This window comes from Mustela erminea, chromosome X (assembly GCF_009829155.1).
Source record: "Mustela erminea isolate mMusErm1 chromosome X, mMusErm1.Pri, whole genome shotgun sequence".
In the NCBI taxonomy this organism is placed as follows: domain Eukaryota; kingdom Metazoa; phylum Chordata; class Mammalia; order Carnivora; family Mustelidae; genus Mustela; species Mustela erminea.
In genome coordinates, this window is record NC_045635.1 from 124,169,164 (window position 1) to 124,189,901 (window position 20,738).

Below are 20,738 nucleotides of genomic sequence, written 5' to 3' on the forward strand. Positions count from 1 at the left end.
ACAGTGGCTTTCAGAGTCAGGATTCTCTAAATTGCCAAAATTCTTTGTATATATCAAAGGTCAAAACTGTCCAATGAACTTGGATGGATGGAATAAAAATTGACAATAAAAGTGCTGGCAAAGAGGCAGGACTACAAGTGTGCTGCTGGTTGGAAGGTAAAGTGGTATAGCCACTTTGGAAAACAGCCTTACAGTTCTTCAAAAAACATAGAGTTAGCTGTGACCCAGCAATTCATGTCCTGAACATATGCCCAAATGAAAGGAAAACCTATGTTCAAACAAAAGCTTGTACATGAATGTTCAGAGAAGCAATATTTAGAACAACCAAAAGGTGGGAACAACCCCTATTTCTACCAACTAGTGAATGGATTAGCAAAATGTGGTCTCTCCACACAATGAATTATTATTCAGCCTTAAAAATGAATGGAGTCTGGTACATACTATAATATGGATGATTCTTGAAATGACATGCTAAGTGAGAGAAGCCAGTCACAAACATACACATATTGTATAATTCTGTTTATATGAAATGTCCCAAGTGGGTAAATCCATAAAGAGAGAAAGTAGATTAGTGATTGCCTGGGATTGAGGGGAGGGAGGGAAAACGGACCTTCAAAGGATTTGGGGTTTCTTTGGGGGGTGATGAAATTGCTGTAAATTTAGATAGTGGTAATGGTTGTATAATTGTGAATATGCAAAAAACACTGAATCGTATACTTTTTATTTATTTATTTATTTATTTATTTATTTATTTTTTTATTTTTTTATTTCCAGCATAACAGTATTCATTATTTTTGCACCACACCCCGTGCTCCATGCAATCCGTGCCCTCTATAATACCCACCACCTGGTACCCCAACCTCCCACCCCCCGTCCCTTCAAAACCCTCAGATTGTTTTTCAGAGTCCATAGTCTCTCATGGTTCACCTCCCCTTCCAATTTCCCCCAACTCCCTTCTCCACTCTAAGTCCCCATGTCCTCCATGCTATTTGTTATGCTCCACAAATAACGAAATAAGTCAAGCAGAGAAAGACAACTATCATATGATCTCCTTGATATGAGGAAGTGGTGATGCAACATGGGGGCTTAAGTGGGTAGGAGAAGAATAAATGAAACAAGATGGGATTGGGAGGGAGACAAACCATAAGTGACTTTTAATCTCACAAAACAAACTGAGGGTTGCTGGGGGGAGGGGGTTTGGGAGAAGGGGGTGGGATTATGGACATTGGGGAGGGTATGTGCTTTGGTGAGTGCTGTGAAGTGTGTAAACCTGGTGATTCACAGACCTGTACCCCTGGGGATAGAGTATTATGCCTCCATCAGAAAGGATGAATACCCAACTTTTGTAGCAACATGGACGGAACTGGAAGAGATTATGCTGAGTGAAATAAGTCAAGCTGAATTGTATACTTTAAATGATGAGTTTTGTGGTAAGTGAAATACATCTCAATAAAGCTGTAAGAAAATAAGAGAGTGGGAGAGGAAGGGGCAATTCTGGTCAACTGGGACTCTAGCCATGAACTGGTAAAACTCAGAATATGTAAAAACAAACAAACAAACAAACAAACTCAAAATATGATGCAAAGTGTCTACTCAACAAAAGTGGTGCATGCTGAGAGGTGGTAGAGAGAGGGAAAGAGGGAAGTATTAGGAAGAAGCTAGATAGCAGTGTTCCATCTCTCCCACTTATCCCATATTAATAAACGTAGAACCTGTAGGGGAGTGGAGGTTTGTCAAAAGCATCCCTACAAGTGTGAGGAGAAATTGACAACAGTGTATTTAAGCCATCTTTGCTCTTTTTTTTTTCAAAGGTTTTATTTATTTGACAGACAGAGATCACAAGTAGGCAGAGAATCAGGAGGAAGCAGACTCCCCGCTGCAAAGAGAGCCCAATGCGGTGCTTGATCCCAGGACCCTGAGACCATGACCTAAGCCAAAGGCAGAGGCTTTAACCCACTGAGCCACCCAGGTGCCCCAAGCCATCTTTGCTCTTTGGGACTCTGGGAGACCACCATTCAGAGAGCCCCTCATTAACAAAGTATAATCAGAACAGAGCAGAAATCAATGCAAAAGGGTGGGCCACTTCTTTCTCAGCTCCTATCGGGCTTAGAGGGATCCAGGAGTTTCCATGTGCTCCTAGTGGAGGACATGTAGGCAGCTGAATTTTGGGAGCTAGCAGGCCTGCCATGGGGCCATGCGGTGAAGGGCATGGTGGCCCTATGGCAGAGGCTGCAGGTGGACAGCCTAATCCAGGAACCGGAAGGAGGATGTGGCTGAGACTCTGAGGACATGACAAGACAGTTGTAGGCTGAGGCAGGGCCTGGTCGGCAAGGTATTACATGCTATCAGGCCTGGACTGGGCTGAGAGAACAGACTGTGCATTTTGCAAGTCCTGGGCCTCATCCTTGGATGCCAGGAAGGGGGTAAATGATGGGGGGGAGAGTATCTAGTATTACAGAGGCCAGTAATGCCATTTTGTGGAATTTGAAATATGGCTGGGTGGGGAAAGTCTGAAACACTGAGAATTTACCCAAAATTACTAAATTAAGCCAGAAGGAACTCTTCAATGGACAGAGAACTGAGTTTCCAGGAGATTTTAAGATATCATTCACCACGGCCATCCATGAGAATAGAGATTTCAGCTGCATATGAGAACTTGTATTGGGGTTTCCCGTCCTTGGCATCATTGACAGTGTAAAATTTAGCAGCATCCATGCCCTCTAGCCTCTTCCCACTAGATGCCAGTAGCAACCCCCACAATCATAACCATTTGTCCCCTGTAGGGCAAAATTGCCCCAGTCAAAACCCACTTTATTATAGCCATAAAGAATGCCATGTGTTGTACACATATCTGAAGACAGAGGATGAGTTTTCATGATATGAGCCAAGCAACTTTCTTGTATGACTTCTTACCCTTGTTGACCACTGTGAAGAGCTTAGAAGCCATAGTCTTTCATATATAATACATGTCTTCCTTTGTATGCAGCCTTGTTTCTGAAATTAAAATGAAATCTTGTGTCTTTGCTCTCAGAGTCTCACAGGCTCCATGTTGTTCTGAAATTATTTGTATTCTATGTTCTATGTTCTGAAATTATTTGTATTACCTGTTCTGAAATGCACTTTCCCCATTGGTGTGATTTTAGTGAGTCCTTCTTGGTTTCCTTTGACCTTCCTCGTCTCTCTCCTTGCCTCTGCTGCCTCCCCCTAGTAGCTGCTACTCCTGCCTTTTGCTTTGTCTCCTCTTGTTCCAACTGGACCCATCTATATTGACTCATCTCTTTTGTCTTATTCTCCATTGGCTTCTTGGAGGCCTACCTTCTCTCCCTGTACTCTGCTGCCCTTCTCTGTGGAAACTGACAAACCATGTCTTCTGACTGAAGCAAGGTTGGACCTTCCATTCGTGTCCCCACCTCTCTTTTCCTGACCCCTCTTCTTCCTGTCTAGCATCTTTCTTTGTTTTTCTTTGTTTCTTGTCCCCTGGCAGCTGATACGCAGCTTCTTCCTTCTTTACTCCAATTGTGACATGTCCGTGGCCCTCCAGTAGCTGGAGTGCGAACAGCCTGGTGCAGTATATTCTAGACGATATATTTTAACATCCAGTAGATAACAGATTGAATGTTTGTCAAATGCCTGAAAGTTGGCATCACCAACATCCAGCCTGATGCCTGGAGCACAGCAAGTGCTCAAGGCAAAAACATACTTGAACTGAACTGAAGCAAACTCTCCTTTCCACAATAGCTTCCGCAGTCCAGACCTCAAACCTGAAACTTCCTTCCTTCCTAAGTCACAACGTTTTCTTCTTCAGGCTGAAAACTCCCCTGCATCTATGATTTGATTTCTCAGGCAAACAAAGACATTATCTGAACCTACTGCACAGAATCCTTCTTCCAAAAAAAAAAAAATAAATAAAATCCTGTTGCTTTTTCTCCTAGTGCACTCTCCAAAAGAAATCCAATTTTTTCTGCTGATCTGAAGCTTCTAGCAAACCCCTTTACTTCCTGGGATTTAATTATGATGAATATGTCCTTAGGGCTAGTGCCAATTGGATTAGTAAATCAGCACATGATCACCGTGCAACTGTTGAAGCTGTTCCACACACCCATCCTCTCCTTGGTGGACTGTCCCCTCTTGCTTTCTTGCCCCAGTGCAGAAGCCTCTCTCCTCTTCTCTCATACTCTGGCTTCCTCTCTGCCTGCAGCTTTCATGGATGGCCAAGTGCAGCTGCTGCCTACATTATTCACTTTTTGGTCACTTTCTGCTTCCTGTTCCCCATTCTCTCACCTCCCTCCACCCCGCTGCCATTTTTCAGATTTCTCTTTTTCCCTTCTGGTTATTGAAGTCAGTTTAAACCTGTTGGATGAATTGAGCCGGTGGTATTAACTCTGCTGGCAGATGAGGAAACAAGGATGAAGGGGTGAGGTAACCTGGTCATGTCATAGAGCCACATATCACTGGCAGAGCTAAGATGACAAGTAGCAGCCCCCCCTTAGCCTGTGGATTTTTTTTTTTTACCTTGTCTAAACCATATTGACTTTATTTCTTTAAAATATTTAATTAATTCATTTATTTGAGAGAAAGAGAGAGAGACAGCGCGTGCATGTGAGAGAGAACGTGAGCAGAGAGGAGGGGCAGAAGGAGAGGGAGAGGAGGACTCCCCCAGGAGCATGGACAGATGAGGGGTGGGGCATGATCCCAGAACTCTGGGATCATGACCTGAGTCAAGAGAGACGCTTAACCCAACGAGCCATCCAGGTGTCCCAAACCATATCGACTTTAAATGGATCATCAGGAATGGCAATAGTGGTCATTACTCAGTCCCTACAGAATCTATGAAATGCTGTGTTTTTACCCTTAAAGCTTTAGTTAATGCAAATCCTACAGAAGGAATCCACATGAATTCCCTCTAATACTTGTATAGAGGTGGTGGTGGTCAGCCACTTTAGTCATTCATTCTTTCAAGAATTATTTAAATACCTACACAGGTATTTAAATAATTCTTGAAAGAATGAATGACTAAAGTGGCTGACCACCACCACCTCTATACAAGTATTAGAGGGAATATGCTGAGTGAAATAAGTCAAGCAGAGAGAGTCAATTATCATATGGTTTCACTTATTTGTGGAGCATAACAAATAGCATGGAGGACATGGGGACTTAGAGTGGAGAAGGGAGTTGGGGGAAATTGGAAGGGGAGGTGAACCATGAGAGACTATGGACTCTGAAAAACAATCTGAGGGTTTTGAAGGGACGGGGGGTGGGAGGTTGGGGTACCAGGTGGTGGGTATTATAGAGGGCACGGATTGCATGGAGCACGGGGTGTGGTGCAAAAATAATGAATACTGTTATGCTGGAAATAAAAAAAAATAAATACCTACACAGGAAACAGTAACTTCAAACATATAGTTCTTCAAATTTGCAAAGTCCTTTCATGAGCCATCATTTCATGTGAATCCTTAAAATGATCCTGCAAAGAGGGCATTATTAACTCCATTTTACAGATCATGAAACTGAGACTCAGAAAGCTTAGGTGATTGAATGCAAGACACAGCAAGGAAATAGCAGAGCTGTGACTTAGACCCCTTTCTTCTTGACTCCAAAGCTCATATTTTTTCTAGTTTAGCATTCTACTTTACACTTGAAGGGACTGCATTTCTAAAACCCATTTAGCTTAGTTTATGAATATTTATTGTTAAGAATAGAAATGCATCAAATTTACCGACAAACAAGGTAAAGGCAAATCAGTAATATTATGTTTAGCTATTGATATGAGATGGAGCTGCTTGCAAAATTAGAATTCATTACAAGCAATAGATCTTTTTCATGACTAGGTTTTGCTGGATCTTATTATCTTGTAAATAGCACCAAAATAAAAGACTTGGAGTTTAATAGGGTAATGAAACAAGTTGATTTAGTCCCCAGATGAGCACAGTGGGCAAAGGCCTGCCTGATTGCTCACTCACAGTACCCTGGAGGGCTGTGGCAGGGTCTGGGGGCCCAGACTGGGCTCTGCAGAGTTGCATGGGAGACACCTGCATTTTTAGCATTGGGAGTTTGATCAGGAATTTTGTAATGAAGTCAGAGGCAAGGAATATTTGGATTATATTATAAAACTGCATTATGTACCTCTTTGAAAACTAAAAGGTGGTTTCTATGAATCACTGGAACAGAATCAAGCCCCAAATGCCTGAATCCGCCTAGTACAAGGAGATGTAGTTTCCTCTAAGCCAGAGATTTAGTTTTGGGTCCGTGGAGGGACTTCTCATGCATGTGTGTGCCCTGAAGGTCAAGGGTCACATCAAGGACATATATGCTTATTTGAGTGTTTCTTGAGTTTCAAAGAGAGGGCAGAGAATGGTTAGCTACTGATAAAGAGGGCACAAGTGAATACTGACTAAGGAGAAAGTAAGCTCACAGAGAAAGAGTGGGGATAGGAGAAGGTCCCAGGCAGAACCTAGCAAATCGGCCAATGGTAAGATATGTCCGATATTTTACTAAAAGGATTCTCAAGTCAGTGCCATGTGAATCACAGATGGTATGATTGGATCTCATGACAGGGGGGATTATTGATGCCTTTTGACCTCGGCCTATGGGGGCACTGTATGAGGTTTATAAACTCACTAAAATTGTATGTGATGTTTTGCATATACCTGCACATGAACATATTTCTAAGGAGAGGAGCTCCAGTGTTTCATCAAAGTCTTAGAGAAGGTCCTTAATCCATAAAGGTTAAGAACCACCGAGCTGGAAGAATTGTTCATGAAGCTTTGAGCTTCTGACAATGACAGTGATTCAGCTTTCTTTTTTTTTTTTTTAAACAATATTAATTTTTTAAAATATTTAATTTATTTATTTGACACAGAGAGAGAGAGAGAGAGATCACAGGTAGGCAGAGGGAGAGGGGGAAGCAGGATCCCTGCCAAGCAGAGAGCCCAATGTGGGGCTCTATCCCAGGACCCTGAGACCATGACCTGAGCTGAAGGCAGAGGCTTAACCCACTGAGCCACCCAGGCACCCCTCAGGTTTCTTCCTATGTCCTACTTCATCTTTATATAATCTTTTTTCCTTCTCTCTCTCTCTCTGTCTCTCTCTCTCTCTCTCTCTGTCTCTCCCTCTCTCTCTCTGTCTCTCTCTCTCTCTTTTTACTCAGCACTTGAGTCCTGCACTGGCATATGGGAAGAAGACCACTTAAGTAAAGAGGCACAGACAGGAGGGCTCGGGCTGACCACATAATTGAGGATCAAGTTCACACGCAAGACAGGGGATTTCCCCTTTGATTGTGTATGACACTACAAATGAGGGAGGCCATTGCCAGATGGAATACTTCATGGGCTATTTATCATTATAAAGTGGGCAGGGGGAATTGACTGAGCTGAGCTGGTGGGTTAATCAGAATTCTGAGCAATGGCTTCGTTACATGATAATTCAGCACATAAGATTGATACAACCCCTGTCTTCATTAACAATATAAATATTTCTTTAAAATAACATTTTGGAGTGGAACACAGAATCATGATAAGTTTCCTCTTTCACTGAACTGCTAGGAATTTATTCGCACCTAGTTGGGTGGATGGCACTTAGGCTTCAGTGCTCCCAAGAACCATCCACAAGACATGAGATACTGCGCTATAATTCTCACCTTGCCAGGGTTTCTAACTTTCATAAAGGAAGCTGTCCTTGGCATCAGTAGGAAATCTCCAGGAGCAGATTGGATCTGTGACAGGACTGCCTCAGAATAATCTAGAATCCAAGTGGTGCTCTTGAACTTCTCAATTCATTCCCAGTAAGAGCCAGAGGCTGTTGCTGGTATGCCCCATTTATGGAAGAGGTGTCCTTCTGAAAATTAGTGAGTAAATTACACAAACATATACATATATAATGAAGCTTTAAATTAACATATTATGATAACTGTTGCAGAACAACAGTATATAACAACAGTTATAAAGCAAAGCATCTTTTTATAATATGAATATCACCACTGATTTTATAAGTTTGTGGTTTTGTATATTAAATTTGCTTAAACTGAAATCTATTCGTATGTGAGCCTAGGGAACCAATAATTGCTGCTTTCATGTGTTCAAGCTGATTGGGTCAATATTTTCATAGGGTCTCTAATTCTTTTTGTAGGGAGCAGATGGCCCTGTTACATGAATAATAAACTATGAAAATTGAGTATATAAGAAAACATGAGTATTTATAATCAAATAAAACTTGCAACAAAGTTAAAATGAGACATGTCTAATGGTTTGCATGATAAATGTATCAAAATATCAAGTGGTTTCTATAAGTGGCTATAATTAGCATGACTCCTGCAGGCCAATGAAGCATTTATAGGGACAGAGGTCATTGAAGAGAGAAAGGAAAATGGACTGGTGGCCTCTTCAATGGTTCCTAATCCATGGCTTAGGGAGACTCAAGTCTTTCCTTCCTTCATCTGGGCATAGCATTGACCCAAAATTCATGGAGCTCCTGATGAACAGAGATTTATTGTGTCAGACCTAACCCTACAAGACCAAACCAGGTAAGTCATATTTACCAATGGGTGGTTCCTTAACTTGTGTAGAAGTCAGAACCTCCAGGAAAGCTTGTTAAGGCATAAATTGCTGGACCCCAGTTCCACAGCTTCTCATTCATTAAGGCCTAGGGTTGGACTCAAGAATTTGCATTTCTTTCTCATATTATTATTTTTTTATTTATTTTTGAGTAAGTTCCATGCCCAGCACAGAGCCCAATGTGGGGCTTGAACTCAACCCTGAGATGAAGACCTGAGCTGAGATCAAGAGTTAGGTGGTTAACCAATTAGCCACTCAGGTGTCCCCCCCTTTTTAATTAAATTTATTTATTTATTTTCAGAAAAACTGTATTCATTATTTTTTCACCACACCCAGTACTCCATGCAATCTGTGCCCTCTCTAATACCCACCACCTGCTACCCCAACCTCCCATCCCCCACCACTTCAAACCCCTCAGATTGTTTTTCAGAGTCCATAGTCTCTCATGATTCACCTCCCCTTCCAATTTACCCCAACTCCCTTCTCCTCTCTAACACCCCGTGTCCTCCATGCTATTTGTTATGCTCCACAAATAAGTGAAACCATATGATAATTGACTCTCTCTGCTTGACTTATTTCACTCAGCATAATCTCTTCCAGTCCTGTCCATGTTGCTACAAAAGTTGGGTATTCGTCCTTTCTGATGGAGGCATCATACTCCATAGTGTATATGGACCACATCTTCCTTATCCATTCATCCGTTGAAGGGCATCTTGGTTCTTTCCATAGTTTGGCGACCGTGGCCATTGCTGCTATAAACATTGGGGTACAGATGGCCCTTCTTTTCATGACATCTGTATCTTTGGGGTAAATACCGAGGAGTGCAATTGCAGGGTCATAGGCCCTCATAGATATATACAGAACATTCCACCCTAAAACAACAGAATACTCATTCTTCTCAAGTGCACATGGAACCTTCTCCAGAATAGACCACATACTGAGTCACAAATCAGGACTCAACTGATACCAAAAGACTGAGATTATTCCCTGCATATTCTCAGATCACAATGCTTTGAAACTGGAGCTCAATCACAAGGAAAAGTTCAGAAGGAACTCAAACACCTGGAAGCTAAAGAATACCTTGCTTAAGAATGCTTCGATCAACCAGGAGATCAAAGAAGAACTGAAACCTTTTTTTTTTTTTTAAGATTTTATTTTCAAGTAATCTCTACACCCAATACAGGGCTCAAACTCATGTTCTTCCCTTGGCTATCAAGACATCACACTCTTTGGGTTTTACTTTTCATTTATTAGCTGCTAACTTTTCAGTCTTCATTGCTAGTTCCTCCTCTTCTTGACTTCTAAACAATGGAGTTTGCCTGGGTTTAGTCCTTGGCCGCCTTCTCCTTTCTACTATGTTCACTTCCTAGGTGATGTCTTCTGGCTTGAAGACTTTAAAATTTTTAAATATACACAATGACTCCAAAGTTACTCTAATGAATGTATAATGCAAACTCTAATCAGTGCTCTGAAGAAAAGATCACAATATTGTAAGATCATGTACGAGGGGTTCTCACCTCACTCTAGAACAGAGTTCTGTAAACTTGAACCTGAGGGATTGCATTCAACCTGGGACCTCTTTTAGCCATATAAAGTTTTATTAGAAGTTAGCCATGCCCATCTCTTGGTACCATTCGTCTAAGGTTGCTCTTGCACTAAAATGGTAGAATTGAACTGTTGCCACAGAAACTATGCACCTTGCAAACCTGACAATATGTACTATCTGGCCCTCGGTAAGAAAGTATGTTGATCCCTGGCTAAGAGATCAAGGAGTAAATGATATTTGAGTTGTGGTTAGAAAGGTCAATATGAGTTATCAAGGCAACCAAGTGGGAAGAGTGTTCTAGATTAGCACTAAGTGGGCACTGTGAAGGAAGGGAGCTTGGGGAATCAGAAGACCCAATGGAAAGCTAGTGTGGCAGGAGAATGAGATCCTGATAAGACTGGTCTAATATGGAGGTAGTTGTGTACTTCACAAACACTGCCTAAAGCAATGCTTCCAAAACTTCATTATGCATTAATGGATTCTGATCCAACAGGTCTGGGATGGGGTCTGTCATTCTCCTTTTCAAACAAGTTTCTTTTTTTTAATTTATTTTTTATTTTCAGCATAACAGTATTCATTTTTTTTTGCACCACACCCAGGGCTCCATGCAATCCGTGCCCTCTATAATACCCACCACCTGGTACCCCAACCTCCCACCCCCCATCCCTTCAAACCCCTCAGATTGTTTTTCAGAGTCCATAGTCTCTCATGGTTCACCTCCCCTTCCAATTTCCCCCAACTCCCTTCTCCACTCTAAGTCCCCATGTCCTCCATGCTATTTGTTATGCTCCACAAATAAGTGAAACCATATAAGTGACTCTCTCTGCTTGACTGATTTCACTCAGCATAATCTCTTCCAGTCCCATCCATGTTGCTACAAAAGTTGGGTATTCGTCCTTTCTGATGGAGGCATAATACTCCATAGTGTATATGGACCACATCTTCCTTATCCATTCGTCCGTTGAAGGGCATCTTGGTTCTTTCCACAGTTTTGCGACTATGGCCATTGCTGCTATAAACATTGGGGTACAGATGGCCCTTCTTTTCACAACATCTGTATCTTTGGGGTCAGTACCCAGTAGTGCAATGGCAGGGTCATAGGGAAGTTCTATTTTTAATTTCTTGAGGAATCTCCACACTGTTCTCCAAAGAGGCTGCACCAGCTTGCATTCCCACCAACAGTGGAAGAGGGTTCCCCTTTCTCCACATCCTCTCCAACACATGTTGTTTCCTGTCTTGCTAATTTTGGCCATTCTAACTGGTGTGAGGTGGTATCTCAATGTGGTTTTAATTTGAATCCCCCTGATGGCTAGTGATGATGAACATTTTTTCATGTGTCTGATAGCCATTTGTATGTCTTCATTGGAGAAGTGTCTGTCCATATCTTCTGCCCATTTTCTGATATGATTGTTTGTTTTGTGTGTGTTGAGTTTGAGGAGTTAATTATAGAGCCTGGATATCAACCTTTTGTCTGTACTGTCATTTGCAAATATCTTCTTCCATTCTATGTGTTGTGTCTTTGTTTTCTTGACTGTTTCCTTTGCTGTGCAGAAGCTTTTGATTTTGATGAAGCCCCAAAAGTTCATCTTTGCTTTTGTTTCCTTTGCCTTTGGAGACATATCTTGAAAGAAGTTGCTGTGGCTGATATTGAAGAGATTACTGCCTATGTTCTCCTCTAGGATTCTGATGGATTCCTGTCTCACATTGAGGTCTTTTATCCATTTTGAGCTTATCTTTGTGTAAGGTGTAAGAGAATGGTCGAGTTTTATTAACACAACAATGATGCCCACTCTCACCACTCTTGTTCAACATAGTATTAGAAGTCCTAGCAACAGCAATCAGACAACAAAGAGAAATAAAAGGTATCCAAATTGGCAATGAAGAAGTCAAACTCTCTCTCTTTGCAGATGACATGATTCTTTATATGGAAAACCCAAAAGACTCCACCCCCAAACTACTAGAACTCATACAGCAATTCAGCAACGTGGCAGGATACAAAGTCAATGTACAGAAATCAGTGGCTTTCTTATAGACTAACAATGAAAATACAGAAAGGGAAATTAGAGAATCAATTCCATTTACTATAGCACCAAGAACCATAAGATACCTGGGAATAAACCTAACCAAAGAGGTAACAGATCTGTATTCGAGGAACTACAGAACACTCATGAAAGAAACTGAAGAAGACACAAAAAGATGGAAGACCATTCCATGCTCTTGGATCGGAAGAATAACCATTGTTAAAATGTCTATACTGCCTAGAGCAATCTATACTTTTAATGCTATTCCGATCAAAATTCCACCAGTATTCTTCAAAGAGCTGGAGCAAATAATCCTAAAATTTGTATGGAATCAGAAGAGACCCCAAATCGCTAAGGAAATGTTGAAAAACAAAAGTAAAATTGGGGCACGTTACCTGATTTCAAGCTTTACTACAAAGCTGTGATCACCAAGACAGCATGGTACTGGCATAAAAATCAAACAAGTTTCTAAGTGATGCCTAAAAGCCCAGTGCCATATGCCACCTAGAACATAGAAAGACATTATTTCATTGAAGCTGAGGGGTCAGATGAGGGGCATGAAGGAGATGAAATAATCAAGGATGATTCCTGGTTTCTGACTTGAGCAGCCCAGTGAGGCTACTTTCTGGTAAGGGAAGATGGGAGCAAGCCAGTGTGAATATGGAAGCAATGAGTTAAATCTTGGATAAGTTGAATTTGTGATGTCCTTGAGACATTTACATGCAGAGAAGCAGGTCGCTGAATGTTAAAGGTTGATGCTAGAGGTGGGGGGATTAGGATTAAGGAAGAGTTTTTCAAAACTAGGTGAGTGAGACTTGAATATTTTCATAGGCTTAGGGGAAGGTATAAGTGATGAGGCAAGGTCTTATGGGGCTCAATCCAGAGGAATTATTCCCCATGGCCAGGAAGAGGTTGGGGTATGACTGGTAAGAATAGGTATTTATGCAGGTGTTTTGGGTGGAGCTTGAGAACACTTACTTGTCTCTATTTTCTCTGTGAAAAAGGAATCAAGGCCACCCACTGACACTGAGGTGATACAGTTGAGAAGGGAAGAAGAGCAGGGAGGGATTTATGTGAGTGAGTGTATGTGCAAAATGTTAAAATTTTGTGTCTTTTAATAAGATTTTATTCTTTTTCCTTTTAAGTATTGTGGTTAAGTGGAAAAGAGCACAGAACTTGGAAAGAATAAAAAAAAACTGCTATTGACTTTGTTTGACCCTTGACAAATCCTTTCCTTTGAGTGAGCCTCAATTTTCTCACTTGTAAAATGATAGGGGTTGGAATTGATCCCTAATGTGTCATCTAGTTTTATGGTTCTGGCTCAGTATAAGAAAAGATTTTTAAATTTAGCATACAGATAAAGAAATATTTAATAGAAGTGTTTACATTTTATCTTAGGTCTTAATGAGGAGTACCTACTCTGTCTAGAATTGTCAAATAAACATTTTATTTCAAATCATCCCAGAGGTATTCAGTGCATTACAAAGAATAAGAAATATGTAGGGATTTAAGTCTTGCAGAATTTCTGACTGAAGGTACACAACACTGTGCAACACTTACAATCTTCCTTGTGTTGGGTAATCCTGAGTCCATCTTCACCAAATGTGGCAATGGAGGGAAGGGGATTGTGACCTATCTAGGGCTTGAGAGGGAATCTTGTAATCCTGTTCATTAATTCTAGGGCCTGAAGAAGAGTCATGTTCTGCTGATTTTCTTTACTTAAAGCGAAAGGGCTCTTGGCCACATTACCTTCACCGTCACATAATGACATGAAGCATGTCCTATCAAAAAAGCGTTCATCTTTCAGAAGATATTGGAGGAGATCCTTGAGATCTGGGACCACATACAACTTGTCTTGATATTCCTACAGTACTTGAATGAGGATTTATTTTGTTTTAAGTACTGTTTCTTAGAATGAGAAAATTAGATTTTTCCCAGCTAAGGTCTGGCTCACAATTAGGAAAGTCATGACTGATTCTTGCGTTTGTAGTTTTACTTACAGAGGATATGATTCACAGCAATAGTCTTTCCTCCTAGCTACCTCAGAGGCTTTGGTGACCATAACTATTGAGTATGCTGAGCTCTTGGAAGGAAAGTGTTATATACATATACAAGGTATTGTCCTATGCATTCTAGATGCTTTATAGCTGAGGTAAATTGTAGAACCAAAATAAAAAGTTTGTAGAGTACTACTTAATAAATATAAATGGATATCCTGGCCATATCTGCTTCATGGGGGAGTTGAAAGAACTAATTGATGCTTCTAAGTTCATTGAAGTCTTTGAATTAAAGAGCCTGGAATCCACAAGATATGATTACCTTCAGTATTATAAATGTTATAATTAATACACACATATTTTCCAATTCAGATGCATAGCTAGGACTTGTTCAAAATGCATAAACATTTTAAAATGAATATTTTGGGGAGTAGCTTTTATATCCTCCAGAGTTCTGACTCATTTGGGTGGTCATGGATTGATATGGACTCTGGTCTCACCCAAGTACATTTTACCACCTGTGTTTTATAATTTTAGGAATCTGTCTTGCGTTCGCAGCAGGAAGGAGTGAAACAGCCTTGTGTTGTGATTTATTCATGCTTGACAGAAATCAGGAGCTAAATAAAAGGGAGGACAGATATTTCTCTGTCTAACAAGGTTACCTCAGATTGCTTGATGTTCTCTGTGACATTTGCTTGCAAAACATTCTTCCAGCTTCATTAAACTGTCTTTGGTAGATAGCAACTAAATATGCCTTGTAGTCTAGATTTTCATGTTCCCAAATGATTGACCTTAGGGTTAGAATGGGAGGAGGGATGCACGAGGGAATGGGCTCCGATGGGGGCAGACAGCGGAGAAGGTAGCAAAGGAGTGGTCTTTAAGCTGCAGAGACCTTTGGGACTTTTTAGAAACATACTGTATTTACCTTCATTTACAGAGAAAAGACATACAATTAGTTCAAGATTACAAAGGAATGTCCCATTTAGATACATCCTGTTCAGAGAACAGAGAACAAAATGCCTCTGCCCAAGCCGACCTGGTCAGAGTGTTCCAGGGAAAATGAAATGAGACTGATGTTTTTATAGTTCAAAACACTTGAATTCTCTTAACTTTAAAGTTCTTTAATTTTTCTAATAAATTGTTTACTCCTATGACACTACCATCTCTCCCTACCTCAGACTTTAGACAGAGGCAGCAGATACAGGATCAGAACATCCCAGATCTACTTCACTACCTTGTAAGTTACATATTCTAGAATGTCCTTTGCTTCCAATGTGAACGAACAATAGGCATTGCTCTCTCCTCATATAAAGGGATGACAATAAGATGATCAGAACTACCTACGCTAACAGATTCTCAAACACACTGACTCAGACGTGAAATAGGAAAGATGATAATGACAGATCTCACTCATTATTAACAGCCAGGTTGCCAGAGGGGACCTGAGATTTTCCTTTTCAGAGATGGGTGTGAGTGAGAAGGGAAGGGGAGAACAGTAGACAGTTCAAGAAAAGGTGATGGTGTTCATGATGCGATATGCTAAGGAGGTTCTTTAAAAATGTGAATTGACTATCTCCAAAGGGTACTAATTGACTCTCATTGAATGACTATGGCAACTGCGAGGATTGTATTTTCCAATCCCAAAATGGGAACACATAATTTGAAACTGGTACTGCCTGGAAAATGCAGGATATGTACTCTATCCCATGCTCTGGTTCCCATCTCTGTCTTTGTACTCCCAAAGGCTGAAGGAAAACATTTGTGATAAAGTTCTAAGGTTTGTCATGAATCTCATTTTATGTGAAGGGATATTGGCATTTGGAATTGGAGTCCTGGGGCTGAAAGCACATGTGCATAATGTAAATATCTTAGTTATCATTCATTATGCATCTTTGGAAGGTACATTATTATACATAATTATGCATATGCCTGTAAAGAGGTATGGCGCTTACCTACAGTGACCACACTTCCTAAATCTGAAACTGAGAAGTATAATCAGAAACGTGGTCTGACAAGGAGATTGGATTTTTAAAAATCTGGGCTGTCTTGGAAAAGCTCAAATGTCCCTCGGCAGTAAGCTGTGCCCAATGTTGACATGCTTTTTAACAAAGTACTAGGGGACTTGAAGCTGGGCTCAAGTCTGTAAGACCCTAAAGCATGGCAGCATGGGCCTGTTCTTCAGAGGGGAAATGTTAGAAGGAGGTCATGACTGGGTAACCCGAGGGCCGTTTGGTTGTGTATCTTCAGCATCTGGGAGGAGTGAAGGACTCTTGTAACAGAATATTTAAGAACAGAGAACATGGTCTCCATTTGCTGGGGGTGGGGAGGGGAGAGGAAAAGAAGAAACTAGTATTTCCAAGGGGAGGTAGTAGACCAGCATGGGCTGGGGGCTGGAGCCAAAGACCCCAGCTCACCATGTGTCAGCATGCAAGCCATTATGGGCAGGCTTGTGTCCCCCCAAATGTGTATGCCGAAGGCCTTGCCCTGGGTCCTGCAGAATATGATTATATTGAGAGACAGGGTCTTTAATGAGGTAATTATGTTAAAATGAGGTCAACAAAGTGGGCCCTAATCCAATATGACTTGTATCTTACAAGAGGAGGTTAAGGCTCAAAGATAGCAAGGGGAGAAAACAAGTGAAGATACAGGTCGGAGATAAGGCCAAGCAGAAGGGGCCTCAGAAGGAACAAACCCCACCAGCATCTTGATCTCCAGCTTGCCACCTCCAGAACTATGAAGCCATACATTTCTGTCATGTAAGCCCTCCAGACTATGCTCCTTGGTTACAAAGCCGTAGCAAACTAACACACAAGCATAATGTTGATATGATACAGGGGCTCCGACAGGAAGGAAGCCATGTGGAACTGGGAAAGAGTAGGCCCCCTGGGAGTGGCTTGGCCCTGGAGTTGAATTCATCTGTTCCTGGAAGTGAGCTTCAAGGCCCTGGAGTTGAATTCATCTGTTCCTGGAAGTGAGCTTCAAGGAAGAAGGGAGAAAATGTGACACTGTGTGAGACCTTACAGGCTGTGAGGTTTTTATCTCTGGCTCTCACGTGCCCAGAGGGATTTGAGCATCGTGTATATCCAGTATGAAACTGGACCAGAATTTACATGAAAGCAGTTTGCAAAGACACAGAGAAGGTTTGTGTGTGGATTCCTGATGCTATGGCTGATGGACGTTATTATCCACTAGTACCCCTACAAAGGGGTATAGGATCATGAAACAGCATCATCTTCAACAGATAACTGTAATAGTTGTGTAAATTTGGTGGTCCCCAAGGACAAAGTTCACTGGCATCTTGACTAGGTACATTGAGAGGGATCTGGGAGGAAGAATTTCCTCTGCCCTTCCAGGTCTTTCTAGATGGATTAAGAATCAAACTGACATGAGACAGACGAACAGGAGAATATCAATTTAATAGCATACAATACAGGGAATCCACACAGCCATGGAAATCCCAAAGACAGTGAGGCAACATGATGCTTATATGAGGTCAGGAGAGGGGCAGGGGTCGGAGGATACAAAGGGGAGAAAGACCATTAGCAGGAAGGTGAGAGGAGGTGTTTGGAAAGCAAAGGTTGCCCTATTATGCACGTAAGTTTCTCAGGTAAAGAGGAGTCTGCTTTAGCTCTCTTCCTGTTACCAGCAAGCTTTTCCTGAATCTGCTGGGTTTGGATTACTTTTAAGTCAAAATGATGTTCATGCCAAAGGGGTGCATCTTGGCGGGGCCTGCCCTTGGCCCTCATGAAGATCTGGACTTGGCTTGGGAGAGTAGGAAACAGAGTGGGGCTCCTGACACCTCCCCCTGCCATGTGTCCCCATCCTCTGCACCCAGGCCACTCTCACTGCTGGATATGCCCTGTCTCTTTGCCTTCTTACAGCCAGCATATGAGGAAACAGGCTCAGAGAGCCAAAGGGACTTACCTAAAGCTGCAGAGCCAGTGAGCAACAGGGCCAGGGAGAGAAGCCAGGTCTGCCTGACTCAAAGCTTATGCCCCTGCTTACCCCACATGCCATCTCTCCCCCTGAAAGGATATAAATAGACCATCCTGGACTTACTCATGAAATCCCAGGATGCTAAAATGAAAGAACAGCTTCCTTCCCTGCGTGACTTGAACACATCCTGAAACTGGAAGGAGGCACTTTAGAACAAATGGAGGGGGAGGGGAGAACAAAAATTCTACGTTTATTTTTAACCTCAAATTGCAGAGCCTGCAAAGATTGGCCTGAGAAGGGTTGTGAGGGGTTCCTTAGATACCTGGAGGTCTGTAAGGTAGAAATGGGGGTTTTGCTATCCTCCTGGCCAAACAAACAAAAATGCTCACAACATGACAGAGAATAGATCTATGTTCTCCTCAGGACTGTGCAGGCAGCCAAGGACCCAAGTGCTTTGACCTTGGGCTGGGATTCTGTGGAATATCAGTTCTGGCTTTGGACTGGTGACTTAGCCTTATCATCACAAACATTATAGTTCATCAATGTCAACCACTCTCCTACCTCATTCTGTTGTCACAATGGTCCTGAGGTGGTGGCTAGTCTCACCTACATTTTACAGGTGAGGAACTGGAGGCTGGTTCACACTTAAAAGAAACTGGAATCACCTGATCCTTTTCATTCACTTTTTTTTGGGGGGGGTGTTGGAAAGGAAACTTTAATTATTACCTCATATGTGCTATTGGTTAGAGAAGGTTATTCAAATAAATAAATGCAGTTTGATATGTCAGAATGTTTCAAGTTGTGTAGCTCCTGGTGGGGAAAACCTTAAAAAATGGTGATGACTGGCAGGGCTGTTTTCGGCTTACTTCACATCCTGAGTGAGGGCCTAATGCTGGGCTATTAGAGAAGTCAGGGAAGTTTAGAATAAACCCTAACCTTTGGGGCCACCTCAAGGAGAGTGGTTTCTGAGCCGACTGAGTCACTGGAGTAACCTACTTCTTTGGCAAAAGCACAGAACACAATAGATCAGTCCTCCCATACCACAAAAATAACTCACAAATCCACAAATATGCACAAAATCTACACATGTACATGAGCAATCTGTGGCTCGAGCCCCACTCTGATGCTAAAATGTACCACTCTCACCTCCTAGTCTCCTCCCTGTCGCAGGCTACACTTTGCTTGAATGCTCAGATCCACTGGGGTTAGAAATCCCAAGCATAGCAACGGTGTCCAAGCAGAAGCAGCAGTCAAATGTCCCTGACTAGCACAAGAAAGGCCTGAGTGCAATAATCAAGCTCAGGAGCCAAATCAAAGTGGGTTCAGTTGTAGCCCGCATGGCAGTGGGGGTAGGAATGGCAAGGGGGGTGCAGGCAGCCCCTGGCTTTTAGGTTTTTGCCCCAGACCTAGGGAAATCTTGTGCTTCCTGCCAGGCCAGATGAGGGCATCACAGCTAGTTAGGAGAAAAACACCAGCAAAAGATGCTTTACTTTCCTCAGAAGTAGCAATAATTGCCATTAATGACAATTATTGACAGCTTACCATATGCCAGATGCTATTCTACGTGGACATGATCTCATTTAATTTTACTGAGTGACCAATGACAACCCTATGTGGCAAGCATACTTATGCCCCATTTTATGTGTGGGGAAACAGAGACTCAGGAAGTTTCAGTAAGTTCTGAGGTGACACAAGTTCATAGGAACAGAATTTCTGGTGAGTGTGAATTCTGAGTCCCTGTTGTTACCCACTAAGGCAGGGGACTGCAACCTTTTCTGTAAAGGGCCAGATAGCAAATATTTCAGACTTACAGACCACATAATCTCTGCCACAATGACTGAACTCTGCCCTCCTCCAAAGGCAGCCTAGATGATATGTAAATGAATGGGCATGGCTGTGCCAATAAAACTTTATTTAAAAGATAGGCAGTGGGCTGGGTTTGGCTATAGTATGCTGACCTCTGAATAAGGCTTTAATACTTGGTCTTACAATTGCATGCCCTGAGACAATTGCATGCCCTTTCCTTCTTTTGGAAGGAAAGAGAACTAAGAATTTGGGGTTTGGCCCCTGAATCATGCCACTACATTCTGTGGGAACTGGGGGGAATTCTGTACTGCCTTTTTCCCTTAGTTTTCCTATTTTTTTTAAATATGTTATTTATTTATTTATTTATTTATTTATTTATTTATTTGAGAGAGAGAGAGAGAAAGACAGAGACAGAGAGACAGAGAGACAGAGCATGAGCAGAGGGGAGGGGCAGAGGGAGAGGGAGAAGCAGACTCCCTGCAGAGCAGTGAGCCTGATGTGGGGCTCTGTCCCAGGACCCTGGGATCATAATCTGAGTCAAAGGCACACACTTCACTGACTGAGCCACCCTGGCACTCCTAGTTTTCCTTTTTATGAAAAAATGAGAATTACTGTGAGATCTATCTCTCTGGAAAACATGTTTTCAAGGCAATGGGGAAAACATACATGGCCCACATGTTGAAAAGTAAAATTACTGGGCAAATCTTGAGTGGTAGCTTTTGCTTCCACAGGGGAGTGACTGGACCACCAAGCCCTGATTTCCCCACAGATTATGATGACACCCTGACCCCTTGTGTCTTGGGACAGAGCAGCAGGTGAGTCAGTGGCACTTGCATATCTGTATGAAAGTCAATTCCTATGGCAACAAACAGAATCAGAAGCA